The 17902-nt window shown below is 38.7% G+C and overlaps 1 long non-coding RNA gene across 1 annotated transcript; it reads right to left on the bottom strand.

The window, feature by feature from the left end:
* Positions 1 to 15783: 15783 nt before the first annotated feature.
* On the bottom strand, positions 15784 to 17537 carry LOC127974559 (uncharacterized). Its single transcript, XR_008157316.1, has 4 exons — positions 17435 to 17537; positions 16859 to 17336; positions 16651 to 16762; positions 15784 to 16525 (listed from the first exon to the last, which is right to left on the bottom strand). It is a non-coding gene; the product is annotated as an uncharacterized LOC127974559 (long non-coding RNA).
* Between the last annotated feature and the right edge of the window lie 365 nt (positions 17538 to 17902).

The following is a 17902-nucleotide window of genomic DNA, read 5'->3' as shown; positions in this document are numbered from 1 at the left end:
CTGGGTTGCCAATTGGGTTATTTTTAACCCAGCCATTTTTAGAGTGTGTGTGTATATATATATATAAAATTACCTCAACTTAGCACCAGCAAGCTTGTTAGCTAGACAGTTAGCATCAGCTAACAATATTTACTTATTTTCAGTATGGTTATGAATAAGCATTTATGTCTGTCTACTCGTCTAGTTAATCCAAACAATATATGCATTGTTTGCACTCGAGCATTTCAGTGGGCTTAAATAGGTCACTCTTTACAACGGATTTAGTTCCCAAACTAAATCAGTGAGTTTGAATCAGTGAGTGGTTGACTCCAGAACAGTTGCAATCCATAGACAGTAGGCTGCAATCGGATAATTCTAATTCGTAAACTAATCGTTTGGTGCGATTTGCAATCCGATTTAAAAGTTTATTTTGAAAAGTTCATTCATGATGAATCAGACACCACTTCTGCATGTCGGGACACATGATATATTATAGGGAGTAACGATATGTTTAATGAAATGTAGTGAAGTTAAAAGTACGATTTTATGCTTTGGAATGTAGTGAAGTAAAAGTAAAAGTTACTCAAAATAAAACTACTCCAGTAAAGTACAGATACTTGAAAAATGTACTTAAGTACAGTAACGAAGTAAAGCTACTCCATACTGTCCACCACTGCCAAAGATGCTCTATTGGGTTGAGATCTGGAGACTGTGGGGGCCATTTTAGTACAGTGAACTCAATGTCATGTTCAAGAAAACAATTTGAAATGATTCAAGCTTTGTGACATGGTGAATTATCCTGCTGGAAGTAGCCATCAGAGGATGGGTACATGGTGGTCATAAAGGGAAGGACATGGTCAGAAACAATGCCCAGGTAGGCCGTAGCATTTAAACGTTACCCAATTGGCACTAAGGGGTCTAACGTGTCCCCCACACCATTAAACCACCACCACCAGCCTGCGCAGTGGTAACAAGGCATGATGGATCCATGTTCTCATTCTGTTTACGACAAATTCTGACTCTACCATCTGAATGTCCCAACAGAAATCAAGATTATTCAGGCCAGGCAAGATTTTTCCAGTCTTTAACAGTCCAATTTTGGTGAGCTTGTGCAAATTGTTGCCTCCTTTTCCTATTTCTAGTGGAGATGAGTGGTACCCGGTGGGGTCTTCTGCTGTTGTAGCCCATCCGCCTCAAGGTTGTGCGTGTTGTGGCTTCACAAATGCTTTGCTGCATACCTTGGTTGTACACAGCAAATTTGAAAGCGTTAAATTAACACTCACAGTGTGAAAATTAACACTTTTTCGGGGTTAATATAGGTCCACACTAAATAGAGTTAAACTTAGACTTCACAGTGTTACTTTTTTTTACACTTGCATAGAGTAAAAACAACTCTGTAAGCGTTAACCGTTAACACCATTAGTGTTTTCCCTGCCCTTCATTTACACCAAGTTAGTGTTGAAACTACACACTAACACTTTAAATAGTGTTGTTTTTTTTACACGTACACGGAGTAAAAACAACACTGTCCGCATTAACACCATTAGGGTTTTCCCTCACCCTCATTTACACCAAGTTAGAGTTGAAACTACACTAGGTGTGTCAATATCTTAACACACTTATTTCCACACTAATGTGGTGTTCACACAAACCCTGATTAAGGTAATTAATTGAAATCTGTATTAGACTAACCTGTGTGCAGTCAGGAAAAATAAGTCAACTGTATCAGTTTGAAATTTTATTTTTAACATCACAGATGTAACCATTACACCAACACAAAAGCAGGTACAATAAATTCAACATCATCTGACCCATATAAACATTGCAAATCAAAAGGCCTGTAGAACTTCAAGCTGTTGACTTCTACAAGTTCACCAAACTCACAGTATCTCAGTACTTTAAACGCATGATGATGTTCTGAAAAATGTTCTGTGAAAAGTTTGTTGACAATAAAATACACAGTGCTGTCGATGTAAAGTATCTTTCGAATCTGACTGAAAACAGGAATTTCATCCTCAATTTCATTGCATACAATGAGGACTTGTCTATATTCTGTCCCATCTATTTTGACCCAGTTCATGGAATGCATGTTTTTCTGTATGGGATTCTGTAGCATTCCTGCCAACATTTCACCATTGTCAACATCATTCCAACAGAATGTTTTCATTGGTCCACACTCAACTTGACTCAATGGTGTTGTTTCCCAAAGATAGCCTATTGACATCTGATGACTCTTTGCCAAAGATTTTGTGATGTTTTTGAAATTCTTTAGTGTATTCTTAAAAACTTTATGCTTGGCCTCGAACCTCATGCTCCACATGTGCACTAAAATTGTCCAATTTTGCGAATACAGGATGGATAATGGACCATAAAATGGTATTGGGGGATTTTTTGTGTGGATACAACTCTTTAAATAACTCATGGTGTTCAATTATTAAATACTTAAGGTGAACAGTCATACCTTTAGAAATACAAGGGGAAAACACCAGGTTTAGAATGTGAAGCAAGAGCAGGAGCAAATGCCAATTTTTATCACCCAAGGGTACAATATCACCAAACAGTAACGGAATGTTTTTGATGAGACAGAGTGCCTGGATGGAGTTGAGCCCTATGCTATTTCAACTGTGCTCTAGATTAACCTTTGTAGGCCGATTTTTTCTCTCCAAATATCCATAATCAAATGAATATATTCTGGAGAGCAATTCACTCCGTGTAACAATTTTTTCTGAAAGATACTCAAACAGTAATTTCATTTCAAATTGCACAACTCCTTCCAGGAGATCATGCATCACATCTAGAGAGTAGTTGTGGCACACGTGAAAATACTGCAGACCATTGAGTGTTGAGTTTCTTTTGATGCCATGTGTTTTGACTTGAGTTGAGGGTCAGCTTCCAACTCACTGCAATGTTGTTCATAAATTGTACACGCAAAATAACTCTGTAGTATGTTCGTGGGAGGAAAGGAAGAGGACAAAGGGGTCGGCTGGACTGCTGACGTATTTATTAACTTAAAATAAACTTAAACTTCACAAACACCAAATGGTGACTTTTACTCTGACACGTCTCTCTCTCGACTGCTTCCGTCTCTCCTGGCATTTTTTACTCCCTTCACGCCAATTACTGAAACAAGAAACAGGTTGATAGTTTTTGCCCAAACCACTCACTTACCGCTCGTCTCCTGATTCTCTCTCCCGCTGCAGACTTTGCTAAACCACGTAGTAAATTCAAATTCATCGTAGTACATCTGAATTTGTAAAGCATTTGGATGTTTTGAGAATAATGGATGACTCTGGTAGTAACTTCCATCACAAAAGTCCTCAAGATGTGATTTCTGCCTTCCTGCAAATTCTGTCAGCAGTGTACGTACATCTACATTTCGACACATAAATTGTAATGTTTCCAAAATTTGGACATACACATATGTTTCTTTAACTGGGACCTGATCATAACATCCAGTTTTTTTATTCTCCTCATGTCATATCTCATGCCAAGCACAATTTCAACAGGCTCCACGACACCCCATTTGTCAATTAAATAATTAGTTATTTTAGTTTCGGTGTTAAACATGGAAAAGGGACTCTCAAAATGCCCCAAACTATCTTTGACAGCTAATCTGATGGAGTTATTAAGAGGAATGACAGAAATCACATCTTGACGAGTTTCGTTATGCAGTTCCGTGGTGAGATCCTCAAGGTCTGAAACAACTGATGATACCAAGCTATTGGCTACTCCACTGCACTGTAATTTGGCCACAATTGAGGCACATATATCTGCCATCTCTCTCCTGGAAAAGGTAACATTTTTCTCAATGGGCGTTTTCTGTGTCAGGTCAGAGAGACAGAATGTGCAGAGGGTTGAGTCCCAAAGACCATGATTGAAAGCCATTGCATTTTAGGGTTTATAACCAAAATCATAATCAAACATTCACAATTTTGCAACAGTATTTTTACCTTATGGAAATGCACAAGTCTGTCAACAGCCTCTGTTGGACTGATCTTAGTCTTCTTCCTCCCTGGAGCAGGAGGCAGGAGATGCAACAGCAGCAGGACAGATGACATGTCACTGTCCCAATCTGAATGAGTAGATGTTTATGGTGGGCGATTTAGGATAAAAGAAAAACAAACATTAATTGCTCACATTAACAAGAATCCAGAGTAAATATGAAATTGACATCTTCACAAATTATGCCAACCATTTTCAGAACCTTGTCCACATGCTGCATTGAGAAGACACCGAATTTCTGCTGTTGAAGTGAGAGACTGGGCTTCATTGATGATCTTTTGCTTGAATGCTGTCTCCCCCCGCTCAAGAAACTTGTTGGATGTTTCAGCATTGAAGAACAAAGCAAAGTCCTTATTAATCTAAAGACAAAACATATTACAAGATTTCTAATAAATTACTTTAGCCTTTTACCACCAAAATTGATAGTGTGCACATGTTGTTTAAGATTAAAACATCAGGAATGTCCAAATGAGTCAAACATAGAAATTAAAGTATTTACTTTAATTCTTTCAAAATCTTTCACTGGCATGTACTGTACGAGCGACAGTGATAAATTATGAACGAATGAGTCCAAGTAGCAATAATGTCAAAGAGTAATCTTAGCAACACTTAAAAAAGCAGACATATCTAAGGCCTGGTTCACACGGGACGATTTTAAAATTGTCGGCCGATTTTCCAAATATGAGAGACCCCACACACAGCGACAAAAAATCACGGATCTAACAGTTTTGGTCGTTCCGTGTGTGGTGTGCAGCCACACGGCAAAATCAACACATCACACACGAACCGATTTGACTCCCGAGCATTCCCAGGTCAGACTGGAAATCTCGCAAAATCCCTCGAGATCAAACGTGACTTTAGAGTAAACAATCATGGCGGACGAAGAGGATGCAGTGGTCATAGTTTGTGCTTTGTTTTTAACGGGAAAAAACATAAGAAAAACAAGAAAAGGCGATGGTCAAAGAGGTGGAGACAACGCGAGCATGGACTATACTTGCTATATCATAATATGGAGATAAGTTGTTGTTTTATCTCATAGAAATGTTGTTACGTACTACACAGATTAATAACCGTTGAAATAAACGTTCATATATTCGTTTGTACTCTGGTGGACTGCAGTTGTGGATGTAGTTATGCCCATCGACTTTATTTGTATTTGTTATATTATATACGCCGGCTGTTTTGATTTTGTTTCCCGGTACTATCACTGCCTCGTCACCTCGCTTTCTGATTGGCTACACCCACAGTCCACAGGCTGCGTGATTGTTTGTCCTCGGGGGACACCACACACGAGAAGAAATCGGGCCAAATAAATCCAACATGTTGGATATCCCCGATTTGAGATCGGAGCGGTCCCGACATTCTTCCGAGCAGAGGAGAGCAGTCTTAACACACCACACACGGCAGGAATATTTGATCAGATTATTTTACGATAATCGGAGCATCCTAAAATTGTCGGAAGGGGTGAATCGGGGCTAAAATCGGTCTAATTATCCTGCCGTGTGAACCAGCCTTAAAACACTTAAAACAATCTTTGAAATGAAAAATAAATGTTTTATTTACCAATCCTTTTACATCCAAATATCTTGGAAAGACATCAAGGACATCAGCTGATCTTTCAGGATTATGTACCAGTTGTTGTCTATTCTTGAAAGTTTCCTTCATCTTTTGCATAACTTCGGCTTCATCAGCTGTATGGACAAGGAAAGAAATTGCCTCTTTGCATGCATCTCCTTCAAGTTGTTGCACATCATCGATCCTCCTTCGTCGACTTGGTCCTCCTCTTTCAGTCATCTCCAAGTGAACACGGTTCCCTTTTCCGGATCGTAGAAATGCTCCTGTCAGAAAGCCAATAGAACACCTTGTAAAATTTTAATATTACATTATAGTCATAACATTTAAAAGATAAACTGCTATTACATGCCACAAAAAAGGAGCATAAAATGTCATGTCCAACTAGATTGTGTTACAAATACATCAATACAAAAGATTCTTACATAGCCCTATGTTGAAAACGGGTCTCTCAGGCTATGAAAGAGAGAAATAATTCCCAAGGCATAGGTTTCCCGCTGTTTGCGGGTGGGGATCCTCCTTCAATGTAAAAATATATATATAGATATAATGTTAAACTTAACCTTGTTTTCTACACCAAATGACCCAGCTTTTTATGTATTTCTTGCATCTGTGCATTGTAGCCTTACCTGTGAATTTCTGTCATGTGACTGACAACAATATTAACAAGCTGACGTCTGGTGCTGTGCTTTAAAGTTTTAGATTTCTGGTATTCTTCAAGCACTTCCTCACCACCAGATTTTTTTTTCCATAGCATCCTGGACAATCTGATTAAACATACCACAATACAGGTGAACACTTGGAAGACTACTAAAGGGTGAAAGTATTATTATATGGATAAGTTAACCATAAGGAAAAACATGCTTACATACCCGTTTTGCCTTTTCAGAGTCTATGTTAAAACTGTTGCTGGCCATTGTGGCTTGAATATGCACTGCTCTCTCGGCCTCTTCATGGTCAGTCCAACTAAAGAGTATCCGTGCATGTGCTGGGTGTTGACAATCTTGTGGGTAAAAACTCTTGAAAGAGAAAGGCAAAACAATTTTCATGTTTTTTCTAAAGGCATTAAACCAAACAGGGCTTTGTCTAAATGTTCTTTACTTTTGCAGCAATAATTTTGTATCAGAAATCCAATTAAAGGGTTACTTCAGCAAAATAACATTTCTGTCATTAATTACTCAGTCCCATGTCATTCCAAACCAGTTAGAACTTAATTTATCTTAAAGATATTTTTGATGAAACCACTGTGGTCACATGGATTATGTTAATGATATCTTTACTAACTTTCTGGGCCTTGACAGTTGCAATTTTGTTGCAGTCTATGGAGGGATCAGAAAGTTCAGTTAAGATTAAATGGAAGGAATGAGGATGAGTAATTAATTTTCATTTTTGGGGTGAACTAACCCTTTAAAACAAAAATAGTAACAATAACTAAGGATACACACTTGTCAGTTCTCATTGGGTTATATCTAGCTGCAGTCAACACTTAACCACCTGATACTTTTTTCCACCTTTTCATGATTGGATATTAACCCAAACAAATGTGATAATATTCAATAAACTGCTAAAGACTCCTCCATCTGCTAAAGGTAAAGGTGTTTATCTGACCCAAATGCATTTTATCCCCAGGATAATTACACTGGAGTCCTTGAAAGACTATATAAAGCGTTATATATTTACCCTCACACAAACCAGCAGAAATATTTTCTTCCAGACATTTTACTGTTAGGCATAAATGTGGACTGCCTTCAACCAATTCATGGAAGATGTCCTCTTCCACAGCTGTGTCTGTGTCAAAGACCTCAAGACAAGAGCTGCAGTTCTTGCTAAAGCGAATTTGCTCTTAACTGAAAGGAAATTTTAACAATAGCATTAAAAATAAAAAGTATATATATATATATATATATATATATATATATATATATATATATATATATATAGGCTACACAAAAACTTTATAATAATTTATCTTTAGTTAACCGCATTTAATAAACTTAATGTTAATCTCAACATTTCCTAATACATTACGAATATCAAATGTTTTATCTGTTAACATGAATGCACCATTATCTAAAATGAACAGTTCTACTTCCCAGCCGGCACATAACCGACCTTCAACGTTGAAATATGGTTGAAATAAGGTCAGTTGTGGTTTCAACGTTGAAACAACGTTGATTCAACGTTTAAAGCTGAATGGTTGAAAAACATCCAGCACATGACCAACTTTCAATGTTGAAATATGGTTGAAATAAGGTCAGTTGTGGTTTCAACGTTGAAACAACGTTGATTCAACGTTTAAAGATGAACTGTTGAAAAACTTCCAGCACATGACCAACTTTCAACATTGAAATATTGCTGAAATAAGGTCAGTTGTTTTAATGAAACAACGTTAAAAATGTTTAATGCTAAATCGTAGAAAAAGGTTAACAAGCTTTTAAATTATTTATATTAAATTATTTAAATTAATTAATTATTTTAATAGCATTTTAAAATATTTTAGTCATGATACCTATTCTAAAATCTAAAGGTATATGTTAAATATTATCATCATTAACAACAATAAAACTATATACATTTCGCTGCCTTATCACACTGAAACAACTCCCATTGGTAGTTTTATTTTATTACTTCTATCATGATTGGTTAATCTGGCTGTCATTCAGGAAACTGGACAATGAATCGGTTCGCACCTTTCTACATTTAAAAATATGACCGTTATTGTCGTCTTTCTGTGAGTGAGGCGGCTAACTGTGAGCTGCTGCTCGTTATAACTGACTGCTCTATCGGTCCCGAATTATTTAATATTTGCCTGTACATTTTTTATTTATTTTGAGCGAATTTGAGTCGTGACATGTCAATGGAGAACAAAAACTTCGAACACAAGAAGGGTCAGGTGTTCTGCGAGATCCTGAAAACATCCTGGCAAAATGAGGTAAGAAAATCGCTAACGTTATCTTTATTATCTTTTGAAAATAGTAAAGTATTACCAGAGTTTACAAATGGGTAGTTTAAAGGACATGTAACCTGCAGATAAATAAATACCCGTGTCTATTTTTGCATTGCTTTATCACAGCTGATCAAGTTAGGTGCTCACCTAATGTGTTGCTGGTAAGAGAGATTTAGAGATGGTTTAGAGATTTTCTCATATTTTCCTGATATGTATCCCATGCATTAGGTGTGTTATATATGTTTGTATTCTTATAATAGTTTCAAAGTGTTTTCTGAAACATATAAGTGCAAATGTCGGTATTTAAATAATATAATTTTGATGAATTAATGAAAATGAATAAATAAATAAAAGGATTGTTTAAAGCCATGGTTCTCAAAGTGTCAGGCCCCCTCTAGTTGTTATGCAGGTGAATCACTAAATTAAACTAATTAATGTTAATACATTTTAACTTAATCTTTGAGTAAGTTTTTTTTTTTTTTGCACATTTAAGTATGTTAGAGTTAAAGTACAGTACAGTTTTGTAACTTTTGTTACATAATTACATTTAAAATTACATTTTAATTTAAACTTTTTATTTTATTTACCTGTGTATGTAAGCACAGTTGTAGTGTTAATGTTCAAACATGGTAAAGTGTCTGACAACAATTAATATTCTTATTAGAATAAAACTGCCTCATTTTTTAACTGTAGACCTGTAGCTGAATAGTTTGGTCTACTACGCTGCTGAAATGTAATGTTGGTCATTATGGTGCAACTTAATATTTAATAACAAATATTTTCTGAAGTGGTACTTGGTATAAAAAGTTTGAGAACCAGTGGTTTAAAGAAATGGTATAATATGAAATCCTGCTTTTTAAGAACTTTTCAGTAAACCATTTCTTCTTTCCCCTTGTAGAGTCATCGAGGATCCAGCTTGTTCTTGAAACATTGGTAAGAAATTGTTCATCTGCTACATTGCACTGTCACTTCTGCTAGAGATGCTTTGACCTTTTGTGATAGGTTTTGATTGTACTTAGTTTATTAAAAATTTACTGAATTAGATTTTATTTGTTTTACTACACTGTATTACTAGTGTTTTGATTAAAACAGTGTAACTGGGGGCTCTGAAAACACTGCTTGTGAATAATTTGTTAATATTGTAAATTTTCATCTGAATACATTAAATAAATGTTTAATGAATAGTGTTGTCCACTTTGTTTCCAACCTCACTGTTACTGAACTGTAAAGTGAAAATATTGTGTGATTTATTTTGCATTCAGTTTTCAGTTAAATATATTTCACAATATCAAAGTTATTGTGAAACATTGTGGACATACCTAAACAAACTGGTTAAATCTTATGTTCCCTCCAGAAGTTTGCCCTCTGCAAGTGAACGACGCCTTGTGGTGCCATCCCAAAGAGGTTCAAAATCACTCTCACGGACCTTTTCCTGGACTGTACCCAGCTGGTGGAATCACCTCCCAATCTCAATCCAAACTGCTGAGTCTTTACTCATTTTCAAGAAACATTTTAAGACTCATCTTTTTCACCGGAACTTAACCAACTAATGCTAGCACTTTTCCTTCTTTTCTTGTCTTTCATATAAAAAACCTGGCTATGCGTTCTGTACTAGACTAACTGAGACTTGTCATGGCACTTGTATACTGTTGTTGTTCGCTTGTACACCTGACTGCTTCTGTTCTTCTCATTTGTAAGTCGCTTTGGATAAAAGCGTCTGTTAAATGATTAAATGTAAATGTTTATACAGGACGGTACAGAAAGTGCACAAGTGGGAGAGAGTGGAGGGGACGGCGTCAGAAAGGACCTAGCGCTGGGACACTTTCAAGGATCACCCGAAGCACAACCACACTGTATGCACGAGGCTGCTGGTTCTAACATTTTAGAGTGCCCTGCGGTAGAAATCTCATTCTGCATTCCCCACGGTAAAGAAGACACAGTCCGGGGGGGTTCCCATTAGAAATCAACTGGTTGAAGGTTCCCTGCTCGTACTGTGCAACACATTTTCACGGCACAGATGTGCACAACTTGAAATGAGACACATTACTAAAACCTGTTTTTGACAGAAACTGTAGTTTTCCACCAAAATAAAAGATCCACTGGTTTCAGTCATAAAGGTACAAGGGTTTGTCTTGTAAGTGCTGGAAAAAATATGCATTTTTGTGCCGAATTATTTTACAAAAACCTTTAAATATTATTGTATTTGGATTGTTCTACTACATGTTTTTAGCATTACCTCCATGCATACTCTGCATAATAAAGTGTGGGATTATTTTCACCTGTTTCATACAGTATGTTTCCAAAATGTAACTGCTGTTTGACAATTTTGAGCATGTGGTAGTTTATTGAAGTTGTTTGTAAAGCCATTGCTGCCAGTCATTAGATTTTTAGCCTTGCATGTACATTGTTGATCTAAATGCCAACTAGGATCTAGGTGTATGTATACACGGTGCAAGGTACGACGGGGAAACAACGTCGTGTTATCAACGCTGATTAACTTTTCAAAATCAACACCTCATTCAGCTTTCATCCCAGGGCTGCAGCACGACCCTAATTCACCCATCATGCAGGTAAGACGGTGAAACAGCGTCGCGATTTCAACAGTGAATCCACGTCGTGGTTTCAACGTTGATCCAATTTGCAAAATCGAAAGGTTATTCGACGTTGATTCAACGTCGCGATTTCAACAGTGAATCAGCATTGTGATTTCAACCGTACATCAACGTCACGATTTCAACGGTGAATCAACGTCGTGATTTCAACGTTGATCCAATTTGCAAAATCGAAAGGTTATTCAACGTTGATTCAACGTCGCGATTTCAACAGTGAATCAGCGTTGTGATTTCAACCGTACATCAACGTCACGATTTCAACGGTGAATCAACGTCGTGATTTCAACGTTGATCCAATTTGCAAAATCGAAAGGTTTTTCAACGTTGATTTAACCATGGTACCTGACGTTGTTTCAACGTTGAATCAACGTTGAAATGCCGGCTGGGTTATTACACCTAAAGTTAGTAATTGTTAGTTTGCACATTAATTAGTGTTAACAAATGAGACCTTATTGTGGTGTTAACATACACAAGCCCTGTGAGATTATAACCAGATAGCAATGAGTCGGCGGCGGCAGTAGAAGCGGTAGAATGGCGTAACCGCAAACACGTTTGAGGGTGCACTGCCGGCGGCAGCCGTTTTTTAGAAGCGGCAGGCCCCTTCCTACCGCCTTCGTTCCGCGGCCGGCCCACGGGCCAACTGGGCGGGATTGTTTTCTTAAACCCGCACGCTCCCGCTGAATGTATGACCAGGCCCGCCCGCTCCCGCAATGTTTGGGTCCACTCCGGCGGACTTTAAATGTACACAAATAGGTAGGCTACTCAGACTAAATATTCGTTCAAGTTAACATCCAGAATAACCAATTTTAAACATGATTGCATTTAACTAATATGAAGTAACCGATGCTAAACCAAAGCACCACACATGGCGAAAAAACATTTATCGTTAAAAATCGTTAAAACAAAACCAAAAGCGCACCTCATTTTTTAAACACAGGCTAGGCCTACTGCATACATGCACCAGACATAAATAACTTTAAAATTAAATAAACACTTTGTTTACTTTTAAAGAACTTTGAAAATAAGCTAGATATAATTTTAACAAAATAAATCCAAAATAAAAAATAATACTTTTATTTTATATACTATACTATATATATATATATATATATATATATATATATATATATATATATATATAGGTCTACTAGATAAAATGTATGTAGAAATTGTTGGTTAATTGTCTAAAATAATGCATGCTGATAAATAGCAATTTTTTCTAAACGAATGGTTACATTCTTCCTAATTTTATTAGTTGTATTAGGCTAATTAAAATGTATTTAATATAATAATCAAACCTTAGCAAACCGCCTACCTGAAATGCAAACACTGAAGAAGTGTATTTGATTTTCGTTCACTTTAAGTTTATTTCAGTGGAAATAGCAGCTGTTGTTGTGCAATAGAACATTCAAAACAGGCTCATTAAAACACAAACACACACACACGAGATTAAATATGCGTAGATCTTTACAAAATACACCTAGATTATAAAGCCTGTGAAAAGCACACACAAGATAAAATGCACTTAAAAAACACATAGATTATTGACTGGGTTGAGCGAGCAGAGCAGAATCTCCAGAAACCGCTCAGCGCTCTTCAGGAAATTTTAGCACTCCGATCCTCCAACATGGTCTGGTAATGCTCAAAATAAAACACATTTTGTTTGTTTCCAGATGTTTGACTTGCCTTACTTTGATTGTGTCAAGTAAACAGTAGCTTTAATTTTCTCCTCAACTTCTTGTGTTGACTCCATTTCTACTACACACCACTGTTCCCGCGGGTCTCCCGCGAAATTTTCCAAGTTTTCTGACCGCCCACTCCCCCTCGCAGCAAAGGTAAAACTGCTCGCTACCGCGAGATTTGCGTTGCACAATTGTCAAAAAAAAATCACTATACTGTCTGTCTTGTCTCTCTGTGCGTTGCTTTGCGAAATCATGTGGCGCAATTTTCTTTCCTCACTGCTCCACAAGTCTGCGTGAGAATATGGGGGTGTGGCGTGAGAGCGTGTGAATTGGGTCGATTGCGTGAGTCTCACGCTGAATGCGTGAGAGTTGGCAGCTATGAATATGATTGATCAAACCAGACAAATTTCCATTTGACGTTTTAGTTCCACATTTCAAAGTACAGTAACGGTCATTGAAACATGTCAGATCACTGAAATATAAATAACAGAAAAAAAGAGAAAAATATATATATATATATATACACACACACACAAAAGAACAGGTTTCCAATTAAATTGTAAAAAAAAAAAAATCCTTAGCTTACAAGCAAATTATAACACTTACAATAATTGTTAATAATATAAAGAGGTCAGCTCTGGGATTAAAAGAATAACCAGTGAACATAAGTAATGAGTATATCTGGTACCAAAGAATGTGCAGGACACCAACAAAAATTCAGGTATAACATCCCATTTACAAGCCATTTCTAACAATAAGATAAGTGGTAATAATTTCACGAGTTCACATCTACGTATATTAATTCAGTAAGGTTATGCGTATTTGGCGTGCTGTCCGGGTGGAGGGCTCCGAGATCGGGATGTGGCCCGAACCCAGAGAACTCCCCCCCGCTTGTGGTGAGAGTAGATGGATCTATAGTGAGGAGAATGGGGTGGAGGAGGGATGCTGAAAACTGTCAATGAACAGAGGTAGGTTCTGCTGTTATTTATGCCTTGTCATGAGTTGATTACTGATTGGTCTCCACTTGTGTTAATCAGGTTAATGAACTGTGACTGCTTCCCCTGAACTTTGTTATAAAACTACATTTCACGAGTTCACATCTACGTATATTAATTCAGTAAGGTTATGCGTATTTGGCGTGCTGTCCGAGCTCGGGATGTGGCCCGAACCCAGAGTACTCCCCACAAAACAAGAGAGGAAAAGGACAGCCGCCGGACTACGAACCCCCCAAAACGCAGAGATTTGGCGGGCTGACGTCTTTTTTTTTTTTTTTTTCGTGGTCGTTGACCAGGAGATTTCGCGTTGCCTCTGGCAGAAGCGGAGGAGCAGGCAGGTCCTATTGGTTGATGGATGAGGAAGAAGCGGTTACGATGTCGGGAAGACAGGTTCTACAGTCTGCCTGTGAGATGTAATGATTTATTGACTAGATGCGTAATGTGTCCGCTGGGAGGCTGAGGCTCGCTGGACAGATATGGGAGACGAATTATGTCCCTGCGTCCGCTGGAAGACTGGGCTTGCTGGACGAAGAACAGGAAGAGATGGATGCATACTGCGTCCGCTGAGAGACTAGTGCTCGCTGGACAGGCAGAGGAAAAATAGGTATTTATGGTGTCCGCTGGGAGACTGAGGCCCACTGGACAGGTAGAAGGAATTAGATATTTACTGCATCCGCTGAGAGACAAGTGCTCGCTGGACGGACAGGGAAATCAATGGATATTTCTGCGTCCGCTGGGAGACTAGTGCTCGCTGGACAAACATAGGAAAAATAGATGTTATTGAGTCCGCTGTTAGACTAGTGCTCGCGGACTGATAGAGGAGACAAATGGGTATTTCTGCGTCCGCTGGGAGACTGAGGCTCGCTGGACAGACAGAGGGAAGAAAAATAATAATGAAAAATAGATATTTACTGCGTCCGCTGGGAGACTAGTGCTCGCTGGACTGATGGAGGAGACAAATGGGTATTTCTGCGTCCGCTGGGAGACTGAGGCTCGCTGGACAGAGGGAAGAAAAATAATAATGAAAAATAGATATTTACTGCGTCCACTGAGAGACTAGTGCTCGCTGGACGGGCAGTGGAAACGAATAAATATTTACTGCGTCCGCTGAGAGACTGGTGCTCGCTGGACGGGCAGTGGAAACGAACAAATATTTACTGTGTCCGCTGAGAGACTGGTGCTCACTGGACGGGCAGTGGAAACGAATAAATATTTACTGCGACCGCTGGGAGACTCAAGCTCGCTGGACATGCGGGGGAAAACAGGGGCCTGTTGCACAAAAGTAGGATAAGGGATTAAGCCAGGATATCTTGGTGATCCTGGCTCAATTGATCCCTAATCCGGTTGCACTAAAGCTGGATAGGGGGCAGGAGGATATGTTATGGTATAAATTACCATGGAGATTTATTCTGTGGAGCTAGCCTGCTCCAGACCAGGCTAAATTCCAGGATCTATTTAATCTCATCCCTAATGTCAGTCAGCAGTCGCCACAAATGGAAACCAATAGTTATTTCACTGCTCACTATGCATTGTTATCACATATAACTAGACCCACTGTCATTATTTAAACGTTTGTGATCATTAATTTCAATCATTTTGGATAAATAATGATTTTTAGATGATGTTGCTATCATTAGATAATTTACAGTTTCCCATAGACTATAAGGCTATATATAAAATGATAGAATATTAGGGCCACAGAGGGGGAAAAAAAAAGACAAGTCATAATATTGTAACCAGTTGTTTTAAAGGAGGACAGTTGATAAAATGACAGATGTGGGGCATTTCGTGAAATTGTACTTCAGTATGGTTTCATAAACAAAGACATGCTGATGTGCCAGAATATGAAGTATCACATTGTCATAACTATCAAAACTGTAAAAAGAATATGTTGCTTTTCTGCAGAAAGAACCAGCCTCATAAATTTATGACTTTATCCTTTTTCCTCAGTGGGGCCCTAGTACTCTGTCATATAAACAAATACACATTCCATATGAATATAAAAACACAATGTGTAACATTATGTTCCTTTATTGAATAAGGACAAAACAAAGCAGGTAAACTATCAGCTCCTTTCGAAACTGAAGTCACAGTGACTCTACAAGATGGAAAGCACAGAATCAAAGCATATTATACAAAATGATACATACACATTCAAAGGTCTGTATATAACACACCCTGCATGTCTGCACACTAAAATAAATGCAGGACAAATCCATACACATCAACTGAACAGACAAATGAATGGATGCAGTAGCCTCCCTGCAGCCTTGTATTACACACAGTATACCGCACAAACATCATAAGAGGCCAAATTCGTAAAAAAACCAACCCAAAAAAACCCTATTTCCTCTGCCACAGCAGGACATTTTTTACCTAAATTGAAAGCACACATACTAACTAAAATAATTCAACACATATTGGTCCCTCAGCAGCCGACCACTGTCGTCATCAGGGAAGATTGCCGGATTGTCCCAGTCCATGGCTGGTGGCACTCTGGGGGCCCTCTCCTTCCTCAGGCAGGACACATCGTGGAGGACAGCACAAGCCACAGTAATATCACATGCCCTAACAGGGTTGACCCTTAATTTGTGAAGGCAGTGAAAGCGTGCCTTCAGGAGGCCAAAGGTCATTTCAACTCTGGCCCTGGTCCTGGCATGGGCATGGTTGTAGGCCTGCTGTGCTTCCTGGGGGTCTGTGAAAGGTGTCAGGAGAAAAGGCTGGCAGCCATACCCCCTGTCTCCCAGCAACACACCAGAGAATTCACCGGTCAACACAAAATCTCATCATTACTACCTCATAAACACAGTGATATTCTTGACACAGCCATGATGGGTATAAATAGGGGTTGTGTGGCTTACCTTGTGATAGGCACTGATAGATTTCAGAGGCCCGAAAGATTCTGGAGTCATGGACTGAGCCAGGCCATTTCGCCACAACATTGCTGATCACACAGTCAGCATTGCAGACCATCTGAAATCATAAGATGAGGAATATTACACCAATCAATGCACATCATTGGCAATGCAGAGTGTTCGTCAATGGACAATATCAAAAAGTTATGTTCACCTGAACATTAATGCTGTGAAAGGATTTCCTATTCACAAAATCGGCCTCATGGGCACCTGAGGGGGCTTTTATCCTTATGTGTGTGCAGTCCACTGCACCAAAAAGCGCAAGGCCACACAAACCATTTGCTCCACACTCAGTGCATGGCTCCGTGCAGTGCGGTGCTTAATCCTGGGACCCAGTAGTCTGCATAGATACCTGATGCCATCTGCAGAAAACCTGTATCTTTCATATAGATGGTCATCAGGGAAGGCCAGTGGGTCCAACCGGTCCCTGAAGACCCTTTCTCGCCTGAAGGCTCTCCTCAGCACAAGTGCTTCTTCATCCACCACATCTCGCAAGAATGGGCATGCCATTGTCAGAGCAGAAAGGAACACACAATTTTGGGCCTTCATATAGGCTAGTGGCCACACCTGGTGCTGGGGGGGTGGGCAAAAGAGGCCGGTGCCTTATAACGATGACTTGGTTGTACTGATTGCTGTGAACATAAAAAATACCATAGAAAGATGCCACCGTCCTGTGTGCTCACAATAAGAGCTCATATGTCATGGCTCACTTGACTTTACGAGAATATACCTAATTTTTATTTTGAGCTGTGTCATCTTCTTGGAGCTGGGGGAGGAAAGAAAAATAATGATTAATACATTTGTGTTACAGTTAGCATACAGTGTACATTGAAAGCATATCTCACCTCCCGCTCAAGTTTTTTTATTTCAAGGTCCAGTGCAAGATTTTCTAGCTTTTTCTTCTTGTACTGAATGTCTATGTCTGCCAGTTCTATTTGGCGCCGGAGGTGGTTGCCATACAACTTTCTGATAGCTTGTGAGCTCTGTGAACACAATACAATTAGCGCAGCTGGAATTTGGCAGGATGTGGTGTCCTTTTATTAATACGCACTATGTTGCCAGGCTGGTTTTCCCACTGTATAGCATCTGGGTCCTGTAAAAGAAATTAGATTTTTTGATTTTGATGAGGACTCCTCACCATTGTAGAGTAAATAGTACTTTCACAGTCTTAACATGATACCTCATGCCTTCTGGAATC

Source organism: Carassius gibelio, chromosome B16 (assembly GCF_023724105.1).
Source record: "Carassius gibelio isolate Cgi1373 ecotype wild population from Czech Republic chromosome B16, carGib1.2-hapl.c, whole genome shotgun sequence".
NCBI lineage: Eukaryota > Metazoa > Chordata > Actinopteri > Cypriniformes > Cyprinidae > Carassius > Carassius gibelio.
This window is presented reverse-complemented; position numbering and strand designations above follow the sequence as displayed.